Source organism: Trachypithecus francoisi, unplaced genomic scaffold, assembly GCF_009764315.1.
Source record: "Trachypithecus francoisi isolate TF-2019V2 unplaced genomic scaffold, Tfra_2.0 Lachesis_group2, whole genome shotgun sequence".
Taxonomy (NCBI): Eukaryota; Metazoa; Chordata; class Mammalia; order Primates; family Cercopithecidae; genus Trachypithecus; species Trachypithecus francoisi.
In genome coordinates, this window is record NW_022681465.1 from 112,763,939 (window position 1) to 112,771,572 (window position 7,634).

Here is a 7,634-nt window from a genome sequence, read left to right on the forward strand (position 1 = left end):
AGGATCCACATGTCCTGCTGTGTGTTTTTTGTCCCTCCTAGAACTTTTTCCTTTTTTTGAGATGGAGTTTTGCTCTTATTGAGCAGGCTGAAGTACAATGGCACGATCTCAACTCACCACAACGTCCGCCTCCCAGGTTCAAGCGATTCTCCAGCCTCAGCCTCCTGAGTCGCTGGGATTACAGTCATGCATCACCACACCTCGCTAACTTTGTGTTTTTAGTAGAGACGGGTTTTCTCCATGTGGGTCACTCTGGTTTCAAACTCCCGACCTCAGGTGACCCACCGTCTCGGCCTCCCAACATGCAAGGGTTACAGGTGTCAGACACCGTGGCCGGACAGAACATTTTGTACTAGATAAAAAGCAACCTTTCTTCAAAGAGGAGACTTAATTCTAGCTCAACTATTCTCTATATTCACTAACCTTTTGTTTTAAAGAGGACCAACCCAAGATTTGAAAATACTCAATTATCCTACCATTTACAGACGACCCCTACTTGGCATGTGATGTTTGTCCTTCGGCCCTGCCTTTTAACACAGTGTGTGTGTGCCGTGGGGCCTGCGGCTGCTCATGCTCACACTGGCTCCAGCCCTAGGACAGCCCACCCGGGGGGCAGCAGGTGGGGGCGGTGACCCTCTCTAACCCAGCTGTGTAGAAGATTCCAGCCAGAAGATGAGTACCAGAAAACACCCAAGTTGTTCCTTCCGTTCTTATTTGGTGCTGTGTCTTGTGTGTGAGTGCTGAACTGCAGCACATGTAAGGATTGTGGAGATCATCTTATTAAATGCAATATAACATGTCTGATCATTTTCTGCTTTTGACTAGCAGATGAGAAAATTAACACAGCACTGCAGCCAAAAGCCTGACCTCACAATGTCTGTTTCCCATTTGTGACCACACCAAAGTCCACTGTAAAATGTACTTATCCCTACACTGAGTTATGTGACCACTGAGACAATCCTACGTGAGAGCCAGCGTTTGAGATTTCTGAAGGCTATCGGATTTCATCTGCCACCTAGGTGCTCAAGCTCTCTGCCATAATGACAAATTATACCAGAACCACGTGATTACTGCCTAGTAGTAGCCCATGGCATCACCTTCCACCCACTCCTGAGTTCACCTCTGCCTCCTCCACTGAGGAGATAAAGAGCTTGGCAAATTCATCTCTGCACTATCTCCACCTGAGTACTGGGGAGATCCAACTGCCCTTCAGCTACAGCCGTGGTGGAGGACCAATGGGCTGATTGACGCAAGGTGTGCAGTGGTAATGGGATGTTTACTTACAACACTCATCTTTGTGTTGAGCTGTGCACATGGAAACATGCTTTCTGGAGAAACGTACACATCCTCCCAACGACATTCATCATCACTCTACACAGACTCTCCCCTTATACCCCCCACCCTGATGCACCTCATTCGATGTCATAAAAATGACACTGCAGCTAACAGGCACTACGTAGGATGATCACCCCTCTTCAGTACACTCAGTAATTTCTGCCCTAACCTCATTTCCAATAGAAAGTTCCAACGAGAATGGTTCTCCCGATAAACCAGGCAAGAATGTGTCACCTTTCTTAACACTAAGAATTTTCCTTACCAAATAGGTGATCCCAGAATACGTACCATCTGCCTCTGTGAAAGTCTCCTCCTGAGTTTAGAGAAAGGAAAACACTGTGAGGGTAAGATCGTGCTGTCCTTGTACACAGGTCTTTTCTTAACTTAGTGCTATTAGAAAGCCCGATGGGAAATTCTGGTGGAGGCAACGGTCACAAAAATAAAGCCCAGAAAACACTTGTACAAAGTCACCAGGTTTTTGTGCAAGGTTTTAAAGTTACTTTTGGTGGTAAATTCAGTATTTTGAAGAAGGTTTTTCTCCTGATGAAAGTGCTTGCTGACATAGTTTGTAACTGAAGCTGTATCATCCAAGAATGCCATCTTGAATTAGTTCTTAGTTGGTAAAGAATTCTCATTTTACAATTCCCACCAAGAAATTCTCTAGTCATCTATAATGTACATGGTAGTAAGGTTTTCCTATCTTTATTCAACTGAAATTGAAAGAAACCTAGGAAAATGAAATTCCCCTTTCAGACAAAGAAAGAAGAACTCACGTAGATAACAGAGAGGACCCTCTCAACGGGTGTCTTATGTGGATATACCACTGCGAGGTCCTCTTGAGGATCTAGGAGACATAGGGTAAGTGTCACCACACGGATTCTGCTGAGAAAATCCCTCGGGTTGTACTGGGTGGTGTGGACATGAGGCTGGCATGTGTGAAGAAGGTGGGTTACCACAGATGGAGCTGTAGGCCTACCCTCCTTGGTGGTGAAGGCAGGCAAATGAGACCGTGAGGAAAGCCATGGCAAACAGCCTTGGTCCTCTAGCTAAGGCAAGTTCAGCAATGAGACACAGCTGATCTCAAAGAGGGCACAGGACATGAGGCAGGTGACCCTCCCTACAGCGTATCAGGTTCCTCCTTCCTAATCTGACCCAGGCTAACTTGCCCTCCCTTCGTGATCCCTTCTGAGGTCATTTCCCCCCAGGATCCACAGGTGATGCTGTTCATCATCCCCTACCCCGAAACATTTTGTGCTGCATAAAAAGCCACCTTTCTTCAAAATAAATTTAAAATTCTAGTCAAAAGAGTTATGACTTCTCTGAACCTTTGATTCAAAGAGAATTAAACCAATATTTTAAAATGCTCAACTATCCTACTATTGAAAGATGACACGCACTTAGCAGATTTGCCCTTCGACTCTTCCTTTTCAACACAATGTATGTGTCTGCGGAATCAGTTGCTGCTCATGCTCACGCTGGCTCCAACACCGGGACAGCCCATCATGGGGGGCAGGAGGTGGGGACGCTAACACTCTCCAAACTAGCTACGCAGGGAATTCCACCGGGGAGATGGACGTCAGAATAACACCCTAGTTCTTCCTTGAGTTCCTATTCTGCACTGAGTCTTGGTTGTGTGGGTGGAAGTAGGGCATATGTGACACTTGTGGCAATCGTGTTATTAAATAATAGAATATGCCCATGATTGTCCTCCGGTTTTGTTTTCTTTTCTTTTCTTTTTTTTTTTTTGAGATAAAATCTCACTCTATTACCCAGGGTAGAGTGCAGTGGCATGATCAGGGCTCACTGCAACCTCCGTCTCCCAGGTTCAAATGATTCTCCTGCCTCAGCCTCCTGGGTAGCTGGGATTACGGGCACCTGCCACCACACTCAGTTAATTTTTCTGTTTTTAGTAGGGACATTGTTAGCCAGGCTGCTCTGTAACTCCTGACTGCAAGTGATTCACCCGCCTCGGCCTCCCAAAGTGCTGGGATTACGGGCGTGAGCCACCACACCCAGCCTGTTCTCTGCTTTTAAACAGGACCTCAGGAATAACACGACCACTGAACCAAAAGCCTGTGACCTCGCCATGTGTGTTTCACATTTCTGACCACACCAAACTCCACTGTAAAACATCCCAACTCTAATTCTGGGTTATGCAACCATTGAGACCATCCTATGATGACAGACAGTGCTTAGAATGTCTATACACTATCAAACTTCAACATGCACACCTAGGTGCTCAAAGTCTGCCAGACTGATAGAGTTATACCAGGGCTGTGAGATCAATACAGGACAGTAGCCCATACAATCAACCTTCCACCCACTTCTGATTTCCCATTTCCCTCCTCTACTGAGAAAGCCAGACGTTGAGAAATTCATCCCTACCCAACCAGTATCTGATGACTGGGGATATTAAACTTAACTTCAGACAACTGTGGTGGAGAATGAATGGGCTGATTCATGTAAAGTGTGCAGGGTGATGGAATAGTTTTTAAAAAAAAAAATTAAAAAAAAATTAATCCTTGTGTTGTGCTTTGATCATGCACAAAAACTCCCAAAGACACAATCACCTCCCACAGACTCTCTCCTCCACACCTCCCAAACCTGATGCACACCACCCTCCTTCATGTACGGGACACCACTTCCTGCACAGACTACAAAAAGATGGTCACGATTCCCCCACCTATGAGTAGGAGACAACAGACTTTTAGACTGATGATTGCAAGGCTGTCACAGAGAAACAGAGAAACTGATGCCTTATGGGTCACATGGGAATGTAGAAAGGACAACCTAACTCCAGGGTAGCCCCTCTCCCTTTGCTCAGCTCAGCCTGCCTTAGAGCAGGGTCTCCTCCTCAACTCCTCTGACACCAGCACTGCGCACCTGCTCAGCCTGGGAGCTGAGGCTCTTGACCAATAATAGCTACACAAGGACCAGCTGTCCAGAGACTCCCAGAAGCTGTTCTTTGTGCCAGCCACAGGGAGATCAAGCGTGGAAACTACTCTGTGTCTGGCCTGACCCTCAATCCGTCCCTGCTGATCATGTTCTCTCTGGGCTAAGTTGAACATTACAGGAACTCACTCATTCCCGAGTTCATCTATGCCATTTCCATTTAGGAGACCAAATGCCTGAAAATTTATCTCTACATCATCTCCATGTGATGACTGGGGATATTAAATTTAACCTTCCACTACAGCTGTGGTGATTTTTCGAAAGTGCAGTGGTGATGAAAGTTCGGTTTCAGAGTATCAATCTTTGTGTTGTGCTTTGCACACGGGAACATATTTTCTGGGGAAAAGCACACAAACTCGCAGAGATATTCACAATCACTCCACATTGACTCATTCCTCCATACTTACCAACCCTGATGCCCAGCACACTCTTCTCTCCAAATGACACTGTGCCTTCCAGGCACTAGAGTCAATGGTCACATTTCTTGACCAGGTTCTTCACTTTTTAAGACAAAAGTGCTTGAACCACATTTCTGGCAGGAAGTTCAAACCAGAGTGGTTCTCCAGAAAAATGAGGCAACAAAGTGTCACCTGTGTCAACACTAGAATTTTTCCTCAGCACAGGGGTGATCCCAGAATACGTACTGTTCATCTGTCTGGCTTTGTCCACCTGCATTTAGAGAAAAATAAAACACTGTAAGGGTCAGACCATGCCGTGTCCTGTGTGCACAGGTTTTTCTTTTCTTTTTTTTTTTTTTTTTTTTTTTTGCTGGAATCTTACTGTCACAAAGGCTGGAGTGCAGTGTCATGATCTCAGCTTACTGCAACCTCCGTCTCCTGGGCTCAACTGTTCCTGCTCCCTCAGCCTCCCAGTAGCTGAGATTACAGTTGCCGGTCACCATGCCTGGCTAATTTTTGTATTTTTAGTAGAGATGGGGTTTCACCATACAGGTCTTTTCTTTACTGGTGATATTAGAAAAGCAGATAGGAGACAGTGGTTGAGGCAATGCCCAAAATAAAGCCTAGAGACACTTCTGGAAAGGCACAAGATTTTATGCAACGTTTAAGATTGTTTTGGTTGTATAGTCACAATGTTATAAGAAGAAAGCTTTTTCCCTAAAAAAAATTATTTCTACCATATAGTTTGTAACTGAAGGTGTCATCTAAGAATGCTATCTTGAGATCATTTTTCTTTTTTTTTTTTTTGAGACAGAGTCTCACTCTTGCCACCCATGCTGGAGTGCAGTGGTGCAATTCCCGCTCACTGCAAGCTCCACCTCCTGGGTTCACACCATTCTCCTGCCTCAGCCTCCCAAGTAGCTGGGACTACAGGTGCCCACCACCACGCCTGGCTAATTTTTTGTATTTTTAGTAGAGACGGGGTTTCACCATGTTAGCCAGGATGGTCTCGATCTCCTGACCTCGTGATCTGCCCGCCTCAGCTTCCCAAAGTGCTGGGATTACAGGCGTGAGCCACTGCACCCAACCGAGATCATTTCTTACCTGGCAATGAACGCTCACATTTTCCCACCAAAAAATTCTGTAAGTCATCTATGATGTACACGGCAAGATTTTCATATCTCATTTCAAATAAAATCAAAAGAACCAAGAGCAACAAAATTTCCATCTTAGAAACATAAAGAAGAACTTACCATGTGAACGCCTGGGACATCCACAGATGAAGGCTCCCGCGCCAGGTCCTCATCATCTAGAAAACACAGAGTAACTGTCAGCATGTTGGTTCCACAGAAGGAATCCCTTATGCAGCGTTGGGTGCTGGGGACAGGGGGCTGGTGTGTGTAAAGGAGATGAGTTAAGGGGAGAAACTTGGCTACCACTGGGATACCCTCCTTGGTGATGAGGAAAGGCAAATGAGACCATCAGGAAAGCCACAGAAGTCAGGGCCTGGTTCTCTGGCTCAGCCACCTCACCACTGTGAAAAAGGCAGTGTTCACACAGGGCGACACACAGATGCACTGATGATTCCATGACAGTGTCCCAACACACCTTGTGCGTTTTGAGGCCTGGTAAATTTCCTTTTGTTGTTCAAATGTTATAATGTCATTTATCTTTCCTGGATATACACATGCTCCTCCTGCACTTATCATTCATTTTAGTGGCTTTAAAATCAATATGTGGCCAAAATACATCATATTTATTATTTAATAATCAAGTGCACACTTTAGGGTTATCAGTGCCATTCACAATTCTGTGCAGTAAATTATACATAATCCAAATCCAGATGTCTTATTTTCCACCTTCAGAAACTAGAGAAAAAAGTGTAGTGTCATGTAAACCAGACAACCCCCAAATATAATAATATTTGCAGAAACCAATGTAATAGAAATAACAAAATAAACAAAGAAACTCAACAAAACCAAAAGCTGCTTCTTAGAAAAGATCAATAGAATTGGTAAACCTCCAACCAGGCTAATCACAAAGAAAATATATATTAACACTGTTTGATGAAACCAATGGGCTATTGTTCACTGATAAGAATTATTAAGCTGTTAAGCTTCAAAAAGATACAAAAGATCTTACATGTATATTGCTAAGTAAAATAAGTTAGTCATAAGCAGCTACATATGACATGATTCCAACTCTATGAAATTCTGGAAAAGGAGACCTATAGAGACAGTAAAATCCATGGTTGGCAGGAGGAATTCTTAGAAACGGAGAGAGGAATTAGTAGGTGCAGCTCAGGTCATGTTTAGGATGTGAAATTATTCTGTCAAGGCGACAAAGGACATTGTGAGTTTGTCAGAACTCATAGACTGGACGACACGGAGTGAACCTTGATGCTAACCCGGACTTCTGTTCATAAGAATGTGTCACTATTGCCTCAGCCATTGTTACAAGCGTTATCACACTCACGTAAGACGGGATCACAAAACTGAGGAAGGTGGGTATATGGAAATTTTCGGTACCACTTCCTCCATTTTTAGGTTACTTCCCAACAGTTTGAAGTTATGTCCATCACTTTACAAACCTGGCAACACTGTCTCAGAAAAAGATCCTTGTTAGTTAATGTTTAACAATCAGCAAAATGTCTACAATTTGCACTGAGATGTTCTTTACTATTAAAAGGAAACCCAAACTGGGAATGGAAATACACCTTTACTGCTATAGTTGCAGCACTAGTGACTGACTGAATACATTTAAACACGTACACGTGAAACAAAGAATACAGTGTAGCAATTTTACAATTGTCTGAAATATGACACTGAAGAATCTAGAAATCCTATTGTGAATGAACTGAACCACTGAGTTTCCACGGTACCTTCCACTGCTATGGCACTAGCGCGTGCACAGCTGGGACACCAGCGACAGAACTTTCGCTTCTTACAC

The 7,634-nt window shown here is 44.2% G+C and overlaps 2 long non-coding RNA genes across 2 annotated transcripts in view; both read right to left on the reverse strand.

The window, feature by feature from the left end:
* Positions 1–2,376, reverse strand: part of LOC117065374 — a 22,476-nt gene extending 20,100 nt beyond the window's left edge. Inside the window, exon 1 of the long non-coding RNA XR_004429897.1 lies at positions 2,366–2,376. This is a non-coding gene — a long non-coding RNA (uncharacterized LOC117065374). The remainder of the gene's footprint in view (positions 1–2,365) is intronic.
* Positions 2,377–4,566: 2,190 nt separating this feature from the next.
* LOC117064534 lies at positions 4,567–7,589 on the reverse strand. The gene is made up of 3 exons (XR_004429516.1): positions 7,567–7,589; positions 5,939–5,994; positions 4,567–4,956 (listed from the first exon to the last, which is right to left on the reverse strand). It is a non-coding gene; the product is annotated as an uncharacterized LOC117064534 (long non-coding RNA).
* Between the last annotated feature and the right edge of the window lie 45 nt (positions 7,590–7,634).